Here is a 21938-nt window from a genome sequence, read left to right as displayed (position 1 = left end):
GGCATGTGGATGGGTAGGCCCTGGGTAGTTTGCCATGCTCCTCCTTTATTAGGCCTTGTGGATGACTGGCCACACGTGTCCACAGACTGGTTATCTTTTCTCTTTAAACAGCTTTGTTGAGATGGAATTTACATACCATAAAATTCACCCATTGTGTGTGTATAGTGTCCCTATGTAATTTTTAATACATTTGTAGAGCTGGGAAACCATCTTCACGATCCAGTTTTAGAACATTTCCATCATCCCTCACAGTTCCCTCCTGTCCATTTAGTTAACCTGACTCCCACCTCCAGTCCCAAGCAACCACTGATCTGTTTCATGTCTGTATAGATTTGCATTTTCTGGGAATTTCATATGAATGGAATTCTACAATACATAGTTTTTAGGGTCTGCTTTCTCTCAATTAGCATACTGTTTTTGAGGTTCATGAATGTTGTAGGAATAATCAGTAGCTTGTATCTTTTTTATTGCTTTATCCAATCAACAGTGGATAAGCATTTGGATTGTTTGCAGGTTTTGGTTATTATGAATAATAGCGCTGTGACATTTGCATTCAAGTCTTTTGTGGACATATGTTTCATTTCTCTTGGGCAGATTCTTAACTATGGAATTGCTGGGTTGTATCGTAGTGTATGTTTAACTTTTTAAAATAGACCTAGGTTGTTAATAGATCTGTTAGGGGTTGAATTGCATCACCCAAAAAGACATGTTGAAGTCCTAACCCCTAGTACCTCAAAATGTATCCTTATTTGGAAATGAGGTCATTGCAGATGTAATTAGTCAAGGTGAGGTCATTCTGGAGTAGGACTGGCTCTTAATCCTCTATTAGTAGTGTCCTAATAAGAAGAGGATAGAAAAATTTTAAAAATTATTTAAAAAAAATAATCCAGTTGTTATTTGCTCATGGTGTTGTTGCTTGATGTCCTCTCTCCTTCAGGCCAGGTTTTGAAAGCTGAAAATGACTAATCTGCCTTCCTGCCAGCAGCAATCCTACATTTATGAACTGTATAAATGTTGTTACCACAACTTCTCTATTTGTATGCAAGGACCACATTTTAGGAACATTCATTTACGTCAAATGGCTTAATCCCAGGTATTGTTGCTCTCTTACAAACCTTTGATAAAATTAGAAAATTGTTCAGATTAGATGGGTCTTGAATATCATACACTATGTGCATAATGCTGCTTTTTCTCATGATTAAGATAATGAATACTTCGAGTGTTTAGGAATCATCCTACAAAGTAATGTAACAACTGCATAAATTTAATGTTAAAGGTCTTCTTCTGGCACTGATTCTTTGTTATTTGTTCTATTATTTGCTATTAAAGCCCTGCCTCAGTGAAAGGATGTGCGACTGCCTCATGTTAAAGATGTACACTTATTATCTAAGTGATGTTTGCCAATTTAAATAGGACTTGAGTATACAACATGCTGATTTCAATAGGAATTTTAAAAAGTTCTGGTCTACTGAATGAATCATATAGGACAAAAAAGGTCATTTCTTAAAAGGTAGACTTCTTCCGTCCTCTTAAATGTCTATGAAATTTATCACAGATAATATGTGAAATGGAATCTAATTGCCTAAGTATATTCTTAACCTCTATATATGACATTTTTGAGATTACTGTATTGAGACTTCTTGACTTGTGGCTCCCTTAAAATTACTTCTGTATTTGATGGATTAAGATAAGAACAAGAAAAATGATGCAATTATAGAAAGGTGCAAGGGGTGCGAGAGAATGGAAGATAGGATTAGTATTAATTGAATTGATGCATATGATCATGGATCAGAAGGATAAACGGAGACCTCTTCTTTCTGAAGAATTACCTTTTTTCCCCTTAGAAAAGTCTACAAAATACTTCTATAGGCAATTCATCTACTCCACATCCCCCTTCAGTTGACTTTCTAGGAATGCAGTTTCTCATTGTGGGCAAGCTTTCCGATCAGCATATTGTTTTCAGAAGAAAGAGGTAACTTGTAAGGCTCAAAGAATAACTTGCAATTTCCTAAGAATCCTTCCTGTCACTTGAAAATCTGTTATATTCCCCTGCCCCCTGTACATGAGCCAAATTTTCATCTAAATTCCAAACTCCAAAATAAACATTTCCGTGAAGAGTGCTTGCAATAAACAAAACAAAAGACAATCAAAACTCTTCCGATTTAGGCAGTTTCTAGGTAGCCGCGCTAAACACAGCTGCCACAACTTCCAATAAACACAGAACAGGATACCACCACCTGCATTTGGAGCCCTCCTTGAAAAATGCGTGTCTTCCTCCCAGTCATGAGAACATTCCATTCCAGCCAGTATGGTAGCTTCTGCATATTGCAGAAATAAATAACAGCATTACTGCATTTAACTCAACCCGACTCCTACAACTAACCCTAAAACTCGTTCCACAGTAGAAGCAGAACCCCTAATTGAAAGAGCATCAAAGGATACTTCCATCGAAATACTTCACACCCGAAGCCTTTAAATGGGCAAACAGACTAATAAAGGCCGGCTCCAACCTAAGCTTCGGGGAGTGAGCAGCACGCCCGTGACCTTGTTTGGGTGGCCGCCTTTCTAACTGCGGGCTCGGCCAACCGGAAGGCCGCTCGCCTGCCGTCTGCGCCTAAGCCGCGAAGGTGGGGGGAGCCTCTGCCTCTCCCCCCAGCACTTCACAGCCAGTGTCCGACTCCGCCACGCAGAAGCAGGACCCCACGGCAGGGATGAGCCAGTTCCTCTGCCGCCACCAGGCCCACTCGCCGCCTGTCCCCACGTCCAGTCCCTGGAAAGCAGGTCGCGCCTTTGCTTCACGTGTGAGGAGGCGATCACCAGTTATTTATGGCAGGAAGGAATATTATCCTCGTGTCACTCGGAGCCGGGGGGAGGAGTCGAGGGTGCAAGGCCCCCACACGGCTGTCTGTGGTGAACCCCCACCTTCCGCGGGACCCTCGTAACCTGCCCCGAGGAACCGCCATAGCACGCGGGGGGGGGGAGGAGGGGGAAGAGCGCGAGCGCGCAACTGAGCATGCGCGGAAGGAGACTGGCCCTCTTGCTTTACGTCCCCCTCCACCCCCCGCCCTGCCGGCCCTGCTGCGCGAGCCGCGTCGCCCTCGCTCTCTTCTCCCCGCCCCGCAGGCCCCGGGGACCAGGAGCGCTGGGTATCTGGCGCCCGTGCGAGATGACGCACATGCGCGCGAAGACGTGGGGACGCAGGCGGGCCGTAGAGAGCGTGAGTTTCCGCGTCTGTTTGGCACCCCGTGCGTCGTCTGTGCTGCGGGGTGTCTCTCGCCCTTTTCCCAGGGCCGCGGCGCGGGGCGCTGAGGGGATGCGGGGCGCCAGTCGGCACTTCCGGGGCCGGGCTGGGGGCCGGGCTGGGGGCGCGCTTCCGCGCTCCGGGCACCCTGGTCAAGTCCGGGAGCCCGTGGGTGCTTCCCGCAGCGAGTCGCCCTGGGGTCCCATCGTCTGCACAGCGGCCTCTTCTTGGGGCTGACCGCCCCGGGAGCTACGTGCTAGGAGGATGGGGTTGGCTCTGTGGGAGTTTGAAAAGACTCCTTCGGAAAGCAGGAAGTTGAAAGTGACGTTGCGTCAGCAACAACTTGCAGTTTCAGGCGCCGGAGGGGTAACTTTGTTTCTATGAACAAGTGTGTGGCGAACACAATCCTCACTAGTGGTATTTCTCTTAATAGGGGATAGGAAGTCCGCATGTGGATTTAACCCTTTTTCTAGTCACACCTTAAAAAGCCTGTCCAAAAATGGATCACATGCTTCATTTTTCCAAACTGCATAAACTTTTGAAGACTCAGGATTGCTATTAGAAGGAATTTCTGCATTGTCATGATTCAGTCATCGAGTTGTGTAGGTCTTTTTGCAGGACACTCAGAGGCAGCTGGATTTTGCTGCTTTTAGTCTTAAAAGTCTAATGTCTCACATTTATGTCGCTTTTTTTTTTTTTTTTTGCCAGCTCCAATAAAGTATAAATTTAAAGACTTATAATTTGCTGCTCACATGGCAGCTTGGGGAAGCAAGTAATTTTACAAAGAAGAATAGCAATACACTCCTAATCGTCCCAGGACTACTAGCATCAGCATCACCTGGGAACTTGTTGGAGATGCAAATTTTGGGGTCTTATCCCAGACTTAACCAGAAATCTATTTTAACAAGATTTGCAGTTAATCCACTGCACGTGGGTGCTAATGTGAATATTGCTGTCGTGATAAAGAGGAGAAGTCACAGAATGGAATGTGAAACCAGGTGAAGCCTTTCCTAGGTGTAAGACCTTGGGATCCGTTAAAGGTTTCTTCGTAGGGCTGTAAATATTCAGTGTGAAAAAGCAGGGAAGATAAGTTTAACACTAACACATGTAAGAAAACACTCAAAGATGAGATGTTATTTAATAGCTTGTTAGAACTGCATAAAGTTAACTACTTAGATCGTGCTGAAAGGATTTTCATGGTGTTCAGTTTGAGTTGAAGTTCCTGAATATTATGACCATGGCTTAGAGGGCATTTTATTTATTTCTGGATTCTAATTATAGTCTATATAGTCAAGATTGTTGGATGCAGGATATTCTGTTGAAAGTTATAGCAGTATGTTCTAATACCAGTGCTATTGGGGCTGCAGTATTTTTTTTTTTTTTACAGGTTGGTTGGTTGGTTGGTTTTTAAAATATGCCCCATGCCCAATGTGGGTCTTGAACTCACCACCGAAGATCAAGAGTTGCAGGCTCTACCGACTGAGCCAGCCAGGGCCCCTGGAACTGTAGTATTTTTTTTTTTTTTTAAGATTTTATTTATTTATTTGACAGAGAGACAGCGAGAGAGGGAACACAAGCAGGGGGAGTGGGAGAGGGAGAAGCAGGCTTCCCGCGGAGCAGAGAGCCCGATGCGGGGCTCGATTCCAGGACCCTGGGATCATGACCTGAGCCAAAGGCAGACGCTTAAGGACTGAGCCACCAGGCGCCCCTCCTGGAACTGTAGTATTTTTAAGAATGAGATAAGTAATTGTGTTAAAGAGTAGCTTTTAATTCTTTGGCCTTTTGGTCTTTTCAGCTTGATTATACCTTCTCTTGATCCAGAACTTGGTAAACAAGTTGGGTGGATAACCAGAGATAAGCCTTAGCCATAGAGCTGAGGGGTGTTAATGACTTGCATGCAGAAGCCTACGCTGAAGATGTTTCTGCCCTTATCTTTCTTTCCCATGTGTCATGTAGATCCAGGAAGTGGAGGAGGCCTCATGGTAACTACTCCCTATACCCCTGTTTCCTGGAAGCATCACAGGAGCTAAGTTAGCTGTGCCCTTCACCTGCTGTTTTTTTTTTGGATTGTCAGTTGCAGGGTTTACTTACAACTTTTCCCTTCCCTTTTCCCGGGGGTGGGGGGTGGGGGGGGTGTATTTTGGATTTGAAGCAGTTGCCATAAAACCTAGACTCATTCAATTTTGAGAAGGATCAGTGCCACACCATGGCTAAACAACATGTCACTTTGATTAGAGCACACTGTTCCTGAGCCACACCATGGCTCTTAGATACTGTGGGTGAGAGTTTTCGGATAAACATGAGTCACTTTGGATATCTGCTTCTGTAATAAATTTGTTAATACTACCACTAAATTAACACTGTCCCATCATGAAACATTCATTTTTCAAAGGCCCTAAACAATTTTCTTGTTCTCTGTGTTAAAGAGGCAGATCTATGGCAGTGGTTTTGGTCAGACCTTGTTTTGAACCCTGCCTATACTACTTACTGAGTTCGTTAAACAGATTAACATCCTCTCGGCCTTAATTCTCTCTTTTGTAGAGTAGGAGTCATGGTGTGTGCCTATCTCAGGACATTGAATTAACTGAAAGTGCAAAGCATGTCTACCATGTGAAGGCAGAGAGACCCAATAAATGCTGCATTTGGACAGGGGGAAAAAAGGTAGTTATCACCCCAAACCTAACTTTACCTCATTCATTTCCTCATACTATTTTTATAAATGAGGTAATTTTGTTATTACCTAACTGCACTGCTTTTCTTTTTAAATGCTAAAATCCTGGAGAGTCAAAGCTTTCACGTTGAGAGAAAGCAAACACATGGAAAAAATTAAAACTCTAAAACCTGGTAGAAAAACACTATCTTCAGTTTTATCACTGTAACAGAACAAATTCCATAAAATTGTTTTGGGTGTTTATTGGAAGGTCAAGGTCAGGGGATGATTAATATTTAAGTATCTTCAGTTAGTTAACCAGGACAGTCCACTATAGGGGGGACACTATGTTCCAGGAGGTGGAACCTCACTGAATATATGCACTGTGCATTTATCTTCCATTAAAAAAAAAAAATTATCTCCTGTTTTTATGTATATATATTATATAGATGAGCATGGAAAATACTTGAAAGGAGTCATACCAGGTCATAGTTTTGTTTACTTGGCAATGTATTATAATATGGAGATGGGGATAAATAATCTGTACATTTATGTAAAGTTACATGGGTGCATGTATATATAAACATCCTTTAAAAAAAAGATTTATTTATTTTAGAGAGAGAGAGAGCATAAGCAGGAGAGGGGAGAATCTCAAGCAGTCTCCATGCTGGGTGTGGAGCCTGATGCTGGGCTCCATCTCATGACCCTGAGATCACGACCTGAGCCAAAACCAAGAGTCGGATGCTCAACCGACTATACCACCCAGGTGCCCCTAAACATTTTTTTTTAATTTATTTTTAAGATTTTGTTTATTTATTTGAGAGAGAAAGCACGAGCGACTGGGGGAGGGGCAGAGGGAGAGGGAGAGAGAATCCAGGAGACTCCATGCTGAGTAGGGAGCCCAACACAGCTGGATTTCACAATCAGGAGATCATGACCTGAACAGAACTCAAGAGTCGGACACTTAACTGAGTCACCCATGCGCCCCTAAACATTCTTTTAAAAAAACATTTAAAAGATAAATAAAAGCCATTTAAAAGATAGAAATGATGCTTTAAGAAGATAGATTTCCTTTTATGCTTTAGGTCTAGTCACATAAGCAGTGGTCCTTAGATTTTTTTTTTTTTTAAGCAGGGAACCCTTTTTAGCAGAATCTTACCCAAAAAGCTCAGGAGCTGAGAGGCTTTAAGAGAGGTTGAAGGGCACAGTTCTGCTTGCTGGTGCTCATCTTGAACTTTTTGCAGTGATACTCCAAGGCATGTCCCCAGAACCCTGGAGTCCAGGGCACTGGGTATGAAACTCTTCATCTGTGGGATAGAAATCGTCAAGAGACAGTTATATCTAAAAAGTCATGGCATTAAGAATTATTGTGAGTGGGATTCACAAACTTGTTCTGAAGACAATTCCCAGGATTTTCGGCAATGTCAAATGTATGTGTAACTTCTCATGCAGAGGAGTGAGTGGTTATTTAAAAAAAAAAAAAAAGGAAAGGAAAAAATCCAGTCTTCAATATGACCCATTTTTTTACAAAAAAGAGGAGTTCTATGAATGCTTTTTGAGAAATCATCTCAGGGGTTTTTTTTGATCCCTCTAAGCCATGACAGCTGTATCACTGTTAAAACTATTTAATATTTTAACTGGATATTGTTTAGCATTATAGATGACTCAAGGAAAAAGAAACAAGAGGTCAATGGAAATATATTACCTGTGTTTATTGTCCCTCTGTTTTTTTGTTGTATGAAAGCAGCTGGTTTGCAATTTGTATGGTAAAGGGTTTTTCTTAAAGAGTTAATTTTTAGTTAATAGTGAGCTTTCATAAGAAAAATAATCTCAAACGCTATTTGTAAGGTTGTTATTAATAGGGGTAGTAGTAATATCACATTTGTCTTTTTTCACACATTGAGCAGGGTTTCCTGGTGACAGCTGGAGTGTGGGGGAGGGGGAGTCACTTTCAGTCAGCCTGCTGCTCGGTGCAACATCATGATGGCCATAGTTCAAAGCCTGTGGGATAATTTTGGCTGTATTCAGAGAATAAAATGTGTCAAATTTCTGGGAAGCAATGGATAGGGCAGAAGAGCCATATAAGAGCCCTTTGGGATCTAGATGATAGTCAACTAACAATGTGTGCGTTCAGGTTTGCTTGTTGGTGTTATTTTACCATCTAGTTTCTTGGACATTGTTACATGCACATCATAATTATAAAGCAATAAAGTCTAGTTCCATGGGGGGAAAGGCTCATTACTTTATGGAGAGGAAGGGAGATTGGAAAACAAACTTTGGGAGTGTGCTACGTGCTTTCACATAATGTGCTATTTCATTTATTCTTCACAATGACTCCAGTAAGTAAGTAGAATTTTTCTCATCTCTGGATAAAGAAGCAGAAGCTCAGCAGGATTGATTATATGATTTGCCTAAGGCCACATACTAGTAAACGATGGCATCCATATTTGACCCCAAATCTGGCTTCAGCTCCAGGAATGTTCTCATTATACCAACAGCTGTTTCTGCATGGTGTAAACTTGCTTATGCATTTTTAATCCAAAGTCACAATATCAGGATAGTTATGAATGAAATTTAATACATATTACAATGACTTCAACCTTATAAATAATATATAGGGGAGTGTGTATGTGTCTGTGTAGGGTCTGTGTGTGTTGGCAGCTACTTCTAATTTTGGATTTTTTTTTTCCCTTGAGGGATTCTCTTGGGCAACACTGAAAGAAACTTTGCTACATTTTTTTATGTTACAAATACTAGCAATTTGCAGTCATGTGGTTGTAATGAATCAGTTTGATTCTAAGTTGGAACCAATGTAGGAATAAATATTGTGCATACTTCCCACCTAGTCCCTTCCTTTCTACCAAAGTGTTCAAGATTTACTCGTTTCTTTCAAGGTATGTTAATTTTGTATTAATAAGGGACCTTTTGGCTTTCCAAATTTTTAGCTTATAGCTATTATGTCCACCAAGTGATGACTTAAATCCTTTTATTTTTGTGAGATTACTCGCCTGCTTTTGATTATGAGTTTCACAGATCATTTCATCTCCTTCTGCATTGCCTACAGGATAATGGCTGCTCAGTATTTTCATTCTTTATCCCACACCCCATACAAAACCTTAAAACTTATTTTGCTATTGTCTAAACATTCCGTGCACCTTTATATGCATTCCTGTTTTCGTTATCACACCATAATGTCTCTGTTTGTATTTCTGCTCTCTAGGCTTCTAGGCTGTGGTTGCCTGAAAGGACAGTACCTCTCCCTTCATAGGCATTCCTGTTTATTAAATGAAAGAATACAGACAGTGAGATATAAAATTATCTGCTTAATGCTTTTACTGCTATAGTTTCACATTCATTGATTTTCTTCTCCGGGGCTTATAATTAGAGAAATGTGATGAATTACAGGATGGTGGAACAAAGGGGTAAACCCACAGAAAAGCATGCAGGATAATTCCATGATCTTTCTTTTTTTTAAAAGATTTTATTTATCTGACAGAGACAGAACACAAGCAGGGCGAGTGGGAGAGGGAGAAGCAGGCTTCCCACTGAGCAGGGAGCCCGATGAGGGGCTCTATCCCAGGACCCTGGAACCATGACCTGAGCCAAAGACAGATGCTTAATGACTGAGCCACTCAGGCGCCCCTCCATGATCTTTCTTAATAGCCTTTAAGAAGGCTATCAGGTTGAAGGAACCTCTTACTCAATTTCTTTCCTCCTTCTTTCCTTTCCTTTTTTTTTTTTTGTAGGTGAATCTAAATGATTCATTGTCTCAAAGTCTAGTCAGAAGTGTTCAAGTGACAACATTTTATTAAGTGTAGAGAGTAATCTTATTTTCAATGAAGAACAAAGGCAAGGAGTATGTTTTGAAAATCAGTAATTAGATGTATTCTTTTAAAAACCTTGTATAAACAAAAGACAAATTTTAGATCATACATTTTTCCTTCTGTGATTACATTTTTCATCCAGTGTCCAAGTTTAGACACTTAGTTTATGGCTTTAAGAGGACTTTGCCTTATTTATGCAGAAGTTGGCTCTTGTGCTCCCATCCTTAGCTGGGTGCGCTCTTCTTTCTCTGGTGATAGCATGGCCATAGCAGACCTTTGCTACCACTTATATAAACAGCATGTTTTGGTTCTCCCATGAGCTCGAGTGCTGTACCAGGAGACAATGAGAGTTAGTAATGCTTGATATAGACTAGAATCTGCTTGCCAGCCCTTTGCAAGTGTAGTGGTTTGGGTAGTGTTTTGAAAACAAAGGAAAGTAGGTTAACTGTGGTATCGGGATAGCTTATTCAAGAACAAGAGATTTACTGGAAGTCTGTGGATAAGCTCAGGGAATAGACAGAAAACCAAACAACCAAGCCTTGGTAAAGGGTAATAGCTAGGTGAGCTCTCAAGGGTTGGGTAGACTTGGTGGACTTGGACAATACTTTAAGTTTAAAGCTCTGTCCACTCCAGATGTTGTTGGTCTTAGTGTCTCTGCACAAGTTTTAGATTCCAGGGAGAGAGTTATTATGTCAGCTCTGGTCACTATCACCCTTGAGTCAGTGTGGGAAAGGGCACCTTTGATTGTTGGTCCCTCCCAGGACCATATCCAGTGAGGGTGGGAGGCAGCTTCCTGTTCCTGCAAGAATGAGGTATTGTTGCTGCTGGGCAGGCCAAAACTCCAAACTGCCCCCACCACCCAGTGATTAATGGACGTACTGTGTGCTTTGTGGGAACATGAACAGCATCTCTGAAGTCAGCCATGTTCATCTCCCTCTTGACTAGTTCTTGTGCTGGGAGGATTTCAGTCACATACATAATTCCCTAACAGTTCTTACACAGAGATTCAGTGGGGGGATGGCTATCATTTTTTTCATTGACTTTAGGCAGATAAACGAAGAAATCTGGTGTGGAGCAAAGGTGAGCATGGAATTGCTCGAATCCTCCTGAAGGGAGTGATGGTGGTTGCTGGCATTGCTGCTCCACGTGTGTCTCCTGGTTAAGGGCCTACGTCTGAATGGCTGTCAGTCGGAGAACTTTAATGAGCCCTCATTACACTAAGACGTGTAGTCTGAGAGAAGGAACTGGCTTATGATTGATACTGGAAATCATAAGTGCTGATGGATCAGAATTGGAGTTGACACTAATTGTCATGGAGCAAAAGTCAAGATTATATACAAAATCCAGTAGTTTCATTTTTACCTGTATAAAGATAATCTAATCATTTCTGTTAAGACTGTAACACTTTAAAAAGGTGGAAAAAAATAAAAACTTTGTCATCTGATTTAGAGACTTTTTTAATCCTAAAATGGAGGCTCATTAAATTCTCAAATTATCAGATAATGTTGACATAAACTCTGGTTTGAGACTTTATTATAAAATTTATTTTAATTAAAAAATGATTTCTGCTTTCATATACATTCCACATACCCCATCATATTGTTTTTAAAATGTATGTATACTTGAATCATATGCAGTTTAAAAATAATGGATCACAGAAAGCCCAGAAAAATGATAATTGGTTACTAAGTTGTAAAAATACTTTAAAGCTATTTAGAATCTTTAATCTTCAGTCTTATTTTAGTTTGTTTACATGGATAAAAACACTATTATTTCCCAACTTACAATTTTATATATGTAATCTTATTTAATCCTTGCAAAACCAAACGAGCCTGCCTCATGTCCTTTTGCAGGTGAGAAACTGGCAAACAAATTTCTAAGGCATATTGTAGAATTTTTAGCAAAGACCATGCCCTTAACTACTGTCCTATACTGCATACGTTAATATTGCTGCCCCCATATATCTTTTTGACAAAAAGCATTGGGACATTTCTCTTCCCAAAGCCTATCTGTTTACCCTGTTTCCTGACAACTTCTTTATGTTCGGAAACTGTTCAGATGTGTTGTTATTAGCCATCACCTTGAGCTTGTGTTTGCTGTGAATGTTCCTTCATTGCAGCAATATGCCCTGTGAAGCCTTTTGTCCTTTGTGTCTTCTTAGAGTAGCCTGACAGCCTTTCATGTTGAGCTCAGCAAGATTGCTTTTCATTTAACAAAGATGAGTGTTGCTTTCTAGGTGAAAAATAATTAAATGGTTTTAAAAGATGTATTTGATTAACTGGAAGCTGATGTGTGTAAATTAATTATACCTGTAATGATGTCACAGCCTTGTCTTTTGTTATTAACCAGGTAATTGACCAGAAGTTTGGAAGCTTATTGTAACTGACAGTTAGTGGTTTGACCTTGTATGCTGTCTAGAAGTGAAACATGCACAATGCATGTAAATGCAGTTTTTTTCATTGAGCTGCGTGTATTGTCAGAGCATCTGATCTTGCGTTCTTAGTTTTACTCTTCCCTCTTTGCTGAAATTGGTACACTCAAACTATATATTATACTGATTTCTCTGACGAAAAGCATCTGGCCAAACACAAGTGTGGTCTATGTCCTTGAGTAATTATAATCAGAGATAAACATGGCACATTAAGGAAATGTGGTCAAGTAAACAACTGCCAAAATTAAAGGAATCTTGATTTTAAATTCCCCACGTGAAGGAAGGTAAAACAACTTTTGGTAGAGAAGACATAAAGGGGAAAGGTAAGGGCATATTTGATAGGTTGAGAGAGAGAGTTTGTCCCCTCTTACTCTAATTTGTCTGAGAAAGGTCAGGGCACATGGTATTCTAAATCTTTGAGTGATGGGAGCCTCTAGCTTCGGTGAGTTTGGTTAAAAGATAGGATTGTAGGAGTGAAACGGAGTGAAGTGTGGTAATAATGACTGACAAGCAGCAGTTCTTAAGTTAGCCATCCTGCCTCCCATACACTTTACACTAGCGTTATAGCAGCTCTGCTACGATGAGACATAGGCATTCCTGAAATCACCATGCTGTGCAAAATCATGCAGTAAAACCACAGAGTTTATGGTGCAGATGGTGGCAGGAGCAAAACACTCACAAAACTTTGTCAGTGGCTGGGCGCCTGGTGGCTCAGTTGGTTAAGCGACTGCCTTCGGCTCAGGTCATGATCCTGGAGTCCCGGGATCGAGTTCCGCATCGGGCTCCCTGCTCAGCAGGGGGTCTGCTTCTCCCTCTGACCCTCCCCCCCCATGCTCTCTCTCTCTCTCATTCTCTCTCTCTCAAATAAATAAAATAAAATCTTTAAAAAAAAAAAAAACTTTGTCAGTGGTACATTTAAAAAAAAAAATGGTAGCACAGTTACACATGTTAAGTGGTTAAGACATACAAAAATACTACAATAAATACGGCATGTTGCTTTCCAAAAATCCTGAACTGTGCAAGTGAAAGTGGTTGTCAGGGGATTGCAATTTATAAATTATTGTCAAGTGGTAGAGTAAGGATTATCTGGAATTGGGAGGCAAGTTGTAATTGCAGATGTGAATGGGTGTAACTCCTAAAATACTCTCTGAACTTAGGTAGCTGGTAGATGTTTGAGGTGTGTGAGTATGTGCATTTGGTGAATTTCTTTGTAGTTTGCTTCAGCTGGGTGCAGTGTTCTGCTTTCATCTAATGCTTTTTGCAGATGAAATCACACATAATCAAATGGGAAATTTGCATTATGCTTCAGTTGTTCCCTGATATATTAATTGCATTTGAACAAATTTGCTTGTTACAAAACAAGCACTATAGCAGAACTGACCAGACTAGTTAACTTACACTTCTCTAATACAGTTCAAGCATTTATGGTCACAGCACATGCATGCTGTTTCCTTTCTTAGAAATATCTTCCCTCCTTTTATCTTTCAAAGCCTGGTGCAGGCGAGGAAGTTTCATTAAGGTATTCTCTGAATTGGATTGACTTAACATTTCTATAATTAGCACATATTTGTACATTTGCCTATTTCCAAAAAGTGTTGGGTTTAGAAATGACACAAGACACAAGTAAAGGGGGGATAAACAACCAAATGGCTAAGTGGTTCTTAGCAGAAGAAAGCATATCCATTTATTAGGAGAAATTAAGTTTTTTCTAGCTCTGATGGGATTTTGCACAAGGAATAGTAAGTTTGATTGTATAATGTGAAGTTGATTCCTATGTGGCAGTCCCTTGGGGGAGATCGATGTCAAGGCTTCAAATAATATGAAGGTGCATTTCTATAAGAGTCATTCTTCAAAGGCAAAGTGACATGATGTGACCATGCAGCTTTTGAAGATTTGGTAAAACACAGGGCTATAAGTTGGGATAGTGATCCTTTATTCCAGCAATTCTTAAAAGGTAGAAAAGATATTTTTGCTTCTACATGACTTCATTCCCAGATTAAACCTTACTTTGTAGGATAGGACTGCGGGTGTGTGTGTGTGAAAGAATGCCAAGCAGGGTGCATTTCACTGCCCCTCCCCCCCGACCCACCTTTCCAGAGGCCTTCCCAGCAAGGTGCCTGGCCCTGGTGGGAGAAAGAGAAGGCATGGAGGCTTTTGTTCCTCAGCTTCTCTGTTTGTATAGCATGTATATTCCAAAATGAGAAAAAATGACATTTGGGTTATTGTTACTTTTTTGTTTTTAACTTGATTCTTAAATTGATTTTTTTCTTGTTTCTTTTGGCTCTGACTGTGATAATTTCCAAAAGAGGTGGGGTATTTGAATGTTACTTTGTACTACTCTCTTAAATATAGATACACAAATTGACTTGTATCAAGAAAACAATTAGATTTGATAGAGTAAAAGTTTTCTGTAGTAAGATTTTCTGTGTTTGAAATATTTTCAAAATACATATACATTTTGACATGTTTAGTGGAAGTCACCAACTGCCCTTTCTTGGGAAAGACTATTCTTCAGGCTGAGGTTATGCCCTTCCTAATTTTTTTGGTGGTTAAAGTATCATATCTCTTATTAAAAGACAGTGGGGTGACTTCCTGTTTCAGCTCTGACATGTGTAGAGTTTAGAAGTTGTTACCCTGGTCCTCACAACAGGACAAAGGCTGAACAACCTGAAAATCAAGACTTCTTAGATACATCAGAGAACTGAGGACATAGGCAAACTCACTCCCAAATCTGAAGAGGCTTATATCGAGAATCATAGACAAATTTGTGTAGGGGAGGAAAAATTTCTGTTCCCTTCTGTGCTCCTGGGTTCTCCAGTTGTAGCCCTGTAAACCTGACTGACAAAACACAGATCAACAAAAGAAAAACAACTTTATTAGCATTTGGGGGTACACAGAGATGAATAACACAAAGGGATGGTTAGAACTTGGGCTTATATAGCATCTTAACAAAAGAATAGTACTTTTTTGGAGAAGTGACAAGACTAAAAGGACTTTGAGTTTCTATAGGAGGCATATATGTGGGGGAACTAATGGAAGATACAGACTAGTTAGTAAAGTTTGTTATGTAGATTCCACAGGTGGCAGATCAAAGGTTTGTCCCTAGTGATTAACTTTTGTCCTTCCTGGTAGATAGGGACGGGAACACCTATAAATTCATGTCCTGCTGTTAGGTAAATGAGAGGGCAAGGACCTTTACTTATATCTGCTTCTTCTCAGTTGCCTTCAGCTCAGAAAAAATGTTTATGCCAAGTGACATATATTGGTGGCATATTCTGCTACCCTGCGATTAGCTTACCTGGATCTGGGTCCACTGAAGGTAGTAACTAGTAGGACCATTTAAGTGGTAATTTCAGTGACTTTCTGGAGCCTAAGTGTAGGCTACTTTGAGAGTTAAAAACACTCAACTTTTCTGCAGAGACAAACCTGACTCATAACTTCATTTGAAAAACAGGGACTCTGGAGCTAGATTTTATTGTGGTTAAAATTTCTGCTCGTCTATAAAATGGGGAAATAATAATAATAATACCTGTTTAATAAAGTTTAGAGGACTGAATGAGACACGTGAAATAACAAAACTAAGACAATTTAGTAATGAGTTTGGTATCTTTATCCAAAGGAAAACAATCCATGGATTTGGGGGCAGGGGATATAATACTCAACAAGCAGTGGATCACTCTTCCCTGGGGATTTTGGGCAAGAGAGAATGGTATAGGATATTAGAAGAGGCAATGTGGAAACAGGGTATGGTTGGCTAGGGGGTAAGGGATTTCCTTATGAGGCTGGCAGGTCCTGTTTTCTAGAGTAAGATGAGCTACCTAAAACCAAAAATGGAGGATTGGTATTAGTGTTTAGATTTCCTTGACAGTGAGGCCTTTCTTGTAAGTATAGACTGACTATGGTTTAGGTTTGTGATATGGGCTGGGCCATTGGTACGGCCTCCATCTGTGGGTCTAGATCTATGAATTAACTTTATCAGATAATAGCACACATGTCAGGCTTGAGAGCAGTACTACCAAAGATGAACTAGTAATATGTGTGTGTAATTGTAGCCAGTGATTTGACTTTTCTTTTAGACCTGTATTTTAGAAAAACTATCAATCAGTAGAAAATGAGTATTTCTGTTTTAAGTCATTAAAACAATAGCTAAGATTTAATGAGTGTTTACTGTGTGCTTGACATTATTTTAAGCACTTTGATGTTTTCAGTCATTTAGTATGTACAGGAATCCTAGGATCATGTTTAGCTATTGTACTTACAACCCCTTTTACGTAGCAGGAAGCTGAGGCTTAGTTTAGGTGACTTGCATAAGTTCTCACAGCACTTAATGCTAACGCCAGTCTGTGGGACCAATTTGGACTCTGGAGCGTGTGCTCTCAATCCCCAAGACACACTGAAAACATACAGTTTTCAGAGAAAATGATAATAGTTTCTGGTGACATCCTATTGACAGTGGTGGGCCATCCATTCTGAGAGCAGTGTGGGACATGAGTGCTTGGTCAGGGAGCCTGTCAGTGAGGAGCCTGGATGAGAGCTGGGCTCTGCGACTGAGGAGGAATTGAATGGGTTGGGGGTTATGGGGGGGCGGGGGAATGTGTCCTGGGTCCGGGAGTGATGCCAGCAGGGCCCTGCCCACATGCCCTTCATGCATTCTGACAGACTTGTAGCCTCCAAGACCTGCAGTTCTTTGCCTGAGTGCTTTCTCTGGCCCCTGTCACTTGCTTTGCCTGCTGTGGGAAGCCACAAGTGACAGGGACTTAAGGCAGACCCTCAGCCCTTTGGGTGATAGCACTGGGGCATATCCATACTAGCTCCCAGATTTCCCAGTGAAATTAAGCCCCAGGCACCCATCATGACGGCTTGCTTGATAATGCACACAGTTTTGGCTGTTCTGCCTTCCCTGTTTTGCTTTCCCACTCCTCCACTAGTCAGTTGGCTTCTAAATAAATTACCATAAATCCCAAGTGTGTCACCTCCAAAATAAATTACTTGCACAGAGACCCTTGTCTTAGTGTCTGCTTCTTGGTGAAGCCCAAACAATGTATAATAATACCAAAACAAACTGCTGTAATCATCAAGAGTGTGCTAATTAAATCCTCATAGCAACCCCTTTTACAGATGGGGAAACCAAGGCTTGGATTGATGAGCTAGTTTGCTCAGGGTAACTAACATAGCTAATAAACAGAACAGCTGGGTGATCTGATCTAAGGCAGCCCTCGTAACCACCGCTTTTGCTGAGCAAAGACCTAGAGACAAGCGTGACCTGATCGGAAAGTAGGCACAGAAGAGTAATAGAAAATAAGGTCAAGTACTCAGTGTTTTAAGTTTAATAATTACAGGGGCCTAAGGGGAGGGTCTCTTGCTCTGCCATTACAAAGCTGCACAAAGAGGTTCTTCCTTTTAGTGGTTGCTTGGGTTGGATTTATGAAATCAGAAGGCCCCCACATTATCTAGACTTTGGCACGTTGGTGATTTTCCCAGAGTTAGGAAAGTGCAGGGAGGAACAAGGCCTGACTGCCCTTCTCAGGGGCCACCATCCTGGTCTTGCACATGCATGTGCACGATTCTGGGCAGGTTTATAGCGAAGGGGACCTTTACACTGCCCCCCTTTCCTGATGATCTTATCCCTGAGAAATCTAAGGCAAGGTGACTTAAGAGGCCCTGTGTCTGTGTATGATTTTCTGAGCGGCCCTCCCCGATTCCACTGAAATTGTTTGAAAGCCATCCAGCAAATGGGCAGCGGTAACGGAGTAGAAGTATCTGTGTGCATAGAAGGACTCCTGCTTACTACAGAATCATGTTCTGCAAAAGCAGGGTAATTCTGTAGAACTATTTTGTGTTTCTCTAAATCTACATCCTTTATCACCCTGTGGGGGTGAAACACTGTTGCTTCTCTCATTATGTGCATGGAATAATCAGAGCAACTTTTGTTTTTTTAAGATTTATTTATTTTAGAGAGGGGAGGCAGGGAGAGGGAGAGAGAGTCTCAAGCAGACTCTGCTGAGTGTGGAGCCCGACATGACACTTGATCCCATGACCCCGAGATCCCGACCTGAGCCAAAACCAAGAGTTGGGTGCTCAACCGACTGCACCACCCAGGCGCCCCAGAGCAACTTCTTACCTCGTTTGAAACAAGAAACAGTTGTATGCACTTTGTCTTTTTCTTTCTCTGAGCCTAATTCTGCCTCGCCTATGGTAGATGGTCAGTATGTTGTTTGTTGACTGATCGCATAGGTGACTTTGTTAAAATTTAGCCTCTTCCAGGCTGAGAAGGAGTTTAACTTTCTTCTGCCAGGCCAAATGGATGGATTTCTCCCTGTGTGTGCATCTCTGTGTCTCTTTCTCCATCTGTATATCAGTCTCCGTGTTTGATGCGTGTGTTTGGGGAAGATAGATCAGTCTTATGACTAGACTCATACTTTCTGAGCTTTATGTGCCACAAAGCAGCTTGATGATCCAACTCAGCCTGAAGAAACGGCCCATTCCAGAGGTTGGTGTTCTTGGACACTCAGAACCCCAAAGCAAGGAGCAGACCTAGGCTGAGTAAAACCAGAACAGCTAGCAGAAGTTGGGGACAGAGTGCTATCTCATCAAGAATAGTTTCTCTGGTTCCTTTTATTTATTTATTTATTTATTTTTAAAGATTTTATTTATTTATTTGACAGAGAGACAGACAGAGAGGGGGGGAACACAAGCAGGGGGAGTGGGAGAGGGAGAAGCAGGCTTCCCGCCGAGCAGGGAGCCCGATGTGGGGCTCGATCCCAGGACCCTGAGATCATGACCTGAGCTGAAGGCAGTCGCTTAAACAACTGAGCCACCCAGGCGCCCCTCTCTGGTTCCTTTTAATCTTCATTATGCTTTTGACCTGAAGTTTTCAAATTGCTGGGGGGAATCCCCAGAATATTGCTCAGCATGACCAAGGCTTTGTCTTTTCCTTTCACTTTGACAAAATCCCTGGTTCCTTGGAATGTATGGTGAATCTTAATTTCCTCTATTCTGTGTAAATAAATTGGCACCCAAAGCTCTTCTGTTGTTACTGTTCTTGAAACTATTTTAAAGCATTTCCTAAATCTGAAGTTCCTTTCCTGAGTCTTTTGCCTTTATGCGAAGCCAGCTCATTGTTCCCCAAAGCAGAGACTTTTCCACAAGTTTGATGACATGTGGCCCCATGATAGAGCCAGAGGAGACAATGATCTTGATTCTCTGGTTCCTAGAAGGGCTTGGCCTAGTTCTGCAGCCTCAGCTCAAGTACTACTTCAAGAGTTATCTCTTGACCAAGATCACTGAGTCAGATGGGACAGTGGAGGAGCTCCGGGCGCTGGTAGACAGTGAGGGCAGGACAGAGACCCAGTAACCCATCAAGATAATCCATGATCACCAACACTTTCAGCCCTGGGTGAAGCCTTTTCCCATCCTCAGTCAGTCCCTAGTGAAGTAGAAAAACTTGGTTTTTGTTGTGATAGTGTTGGTGGCTTTCTGTGTTTTCTTGTTTTATCTTTTACTTCTTTGGCCTTTCTGTCCCCTTTCTTAATGGTGGGGCCGGGATGGAAGCTGATGTCTTCTTTTTAAACTTGTGTACTTTCTACTGCACCATATTCCCTCTTAGGTGAAGCTGATGGAACCTTTGCCTTAAGCACTCTGAATCTTATCACTTCCTGAATATTGTTAAGAATCCACAGGAAAGAACAGATTATCAGGTCCTGACCTGACAGTTTCTTTTGGTGATTCCATTTATTGCAGTGGGCATGTATTTCTGTGGCTCAGAGTAGATGATTGTATTATTTGAAATCACTTTCCCATCTTTAATTGAAACTACTCTTTTCATAGCTACCACCTAGCTCTGCCTCAGTTATTTTTGTGTTTATAAAATAAATTTTATTAAAATATCTGCATGCAGCGGCTCCAGAAATTCTGATGGCTCTAGAATTTCTGTATCTAAGGGTCTCAGAAGTAGAAATCTGATTGGAAGTGGGGTGCAGGTTTGGGAGCTAGTAACTAGGGGATGCCTTGAAGCTGTGTTTTATAGCAAGCATGCTGTTTTTAATTAGATTTATGTTAATTTAAGGGGGGATGATCATGAAGATTAACTTTCTCCACCAGTGGACACTGTCTCCATATTTCTGAACTATGCAAGTCTTACCCATTTTTTTTTTTCCAATCTTGCTAACATACCCTTCTGCCCTCAGCAACTTTATGGTTTAAGCCCCAGAATTTCTTCACATTGGTTTGTTTTCTAGGAATTTTACTTTAAGATGCCTTTTACTTCTTTTGAAGTGTTAAAAACATAATTGTCTCCTTATAATAATTTTTTTTAAAGAGACAATGTATTTCAGTGACCCTCATTGTTGAAAGCAATATCTGACTTAAAATGTATTGCTCTGCCTTATTGCTCTTGGTGAGATCTTTTCATAAAAGGAAGCCCTTTGCTAAATGGTTAAGTATTGAAATCTTCACACTTTTATTCACTTTTTCCTCATTATTATTTAAATTAGTTCTAATAAAATTTTACACTATGTAAGTAGCGATTGAACTAAATATTAAACATTGTTTTATTCCCTTTTCGTACTTTTAAAAAGTTCTCCCAAACTTGAGTTTACCCTCCAAGAAGCGTTTATGTGAAAGAAAAGTAGCTGGCATTTTCAGAGTTCCTAGGGTAGTGAGTTAAGTTAAAAAATATTGATTATGAAGTAGAACTTTGAACTATTTTCTGGCCTGCCTCTAGATCACAGCCTAGAATTTTCAAAGATTTTTATTTAACCACTTGCAGACCTTGGAGACATTTGGTATATGCTGTGGACGTGCAGACCTTTTAGGACAGCTTCTCATAGGAAGGGTCACAGTAGTGGGAGAGAGCACCAGATAAGCAGTTCCGCCTGGTGGGAAGGGCTGGATTTGAGTCCTAATAGTCCAGTTTATAAGCACTACCATCTTGGTTTATCTATACGAGAAAAATGGAATTTCTTTCTCTGTCTCATGGTTTCCCACCAAAACTGCTGAAAGGATTTCTATCAAATTGGGCAGTTGTGTTTGGAATGGGCAGACTTAAAATGCAAGCTATGGGATGTGTGGGAAATTTGCTTTGGCGACCTCTGGTGATGAGAGTGCCCCAAGCCTGACTGTCCATCTGTGGAGATGGCCACTAACTAAGTACCTTGGACAGAGAAAGCCGAGGGCTGAAGTTTGAACATCCCCAGAAAGTCTCGAGGGCAGAAGCTCCATTGAGCTGCTCCTCATATAGGTAGCTCTAAAGAGTATGCTTCACACAGGTACCTGGACAGTTAGGTGATTTTCTTGGCAAGTGCTGGGTAGACCAGCTAGTGGATAACATGGAACTAAGTTTGTGTTCAGACATTTGTGAGAATTATATGAAACAAATTAGATATAAATACTTTGAAAACTATAAATAAATGTGTTAGATATTAGTTATTATTGTGGAAGTATGTAAATATTATAAGACTTTGAATCCTAGGCTGAAATGCTTCAAGTTGATCAGGTATGAGGGTAAAAATTTAGTATCTGCTAACATCAATAGGGTGCTTGTTAGGTTTCAGGTACAGTCTGCATGGATGACAAGTATTAACTCATCAACAACTCTATGAGGCAAGTCTTATTATTATTTAGTATATATTTTATAAATGGGGAAACTTAGGCACAGGCTGACTGAGAATTTGACCAAGATCATACAATTCCAAGCAGTTGAGTCAGAATTTGAATGCAGGCCTTAGGCTTCGGAGTCCATGCTGTTCACTACGACACTCTTCAGTCTTATGAAGATGTTGTAGAGAATGCCAT

At 41.0% G+C, this 21938-nt stretch overlaps 1 protein-coding gene across 4 annotated transcripts in view; it reads left to right on the top strand.

The window, feature by feature from the left end:
* The first annotated feature begins 3050 nt into the window (after nucleotides 1-3050).
* RHBDD1 (rhomboid domain containing 1) overlaps nucleotides 3051-21938 on the top strand; it is a 117707-nt gene continuing 98819 nt past the window's right edge. For 3 of the 4 annotated variants that reach the window (XM_035006990.1, XM_035006987.1, XM_035006989.1), the window contains exon 1: nucleotides 3052-3217. The gene's annotated coding sequence lies outside the window, so the exon portion shown is untranslated. Of the gene's footprint in view, nucleotides 3218-21938 lie in introns of all 4 variants that reach the window. The other variant, XM_035006988.1, reaches the window with a different exon arrangement.

This window comes from Mirounga leonina, unplaced genomic scaffold (genome assembly GCF_011800145.1).
Source record: "Mirounga leonina isolate KUSES-001 unplaced genomic scaffold, KU_Mleo_1.0 Mir_151, whole genome shotgun sequence".
In the NCBI taxonomy this organism is placed as follows: Eukaryota; Metazoa; Chordata; class Mammalia; order Carnivora; family Phocidae; genus Mirounga; species Mirounga leonina.
This window is presented reverse-complemented; position numbering and strand designations above follow the sequence as displayed.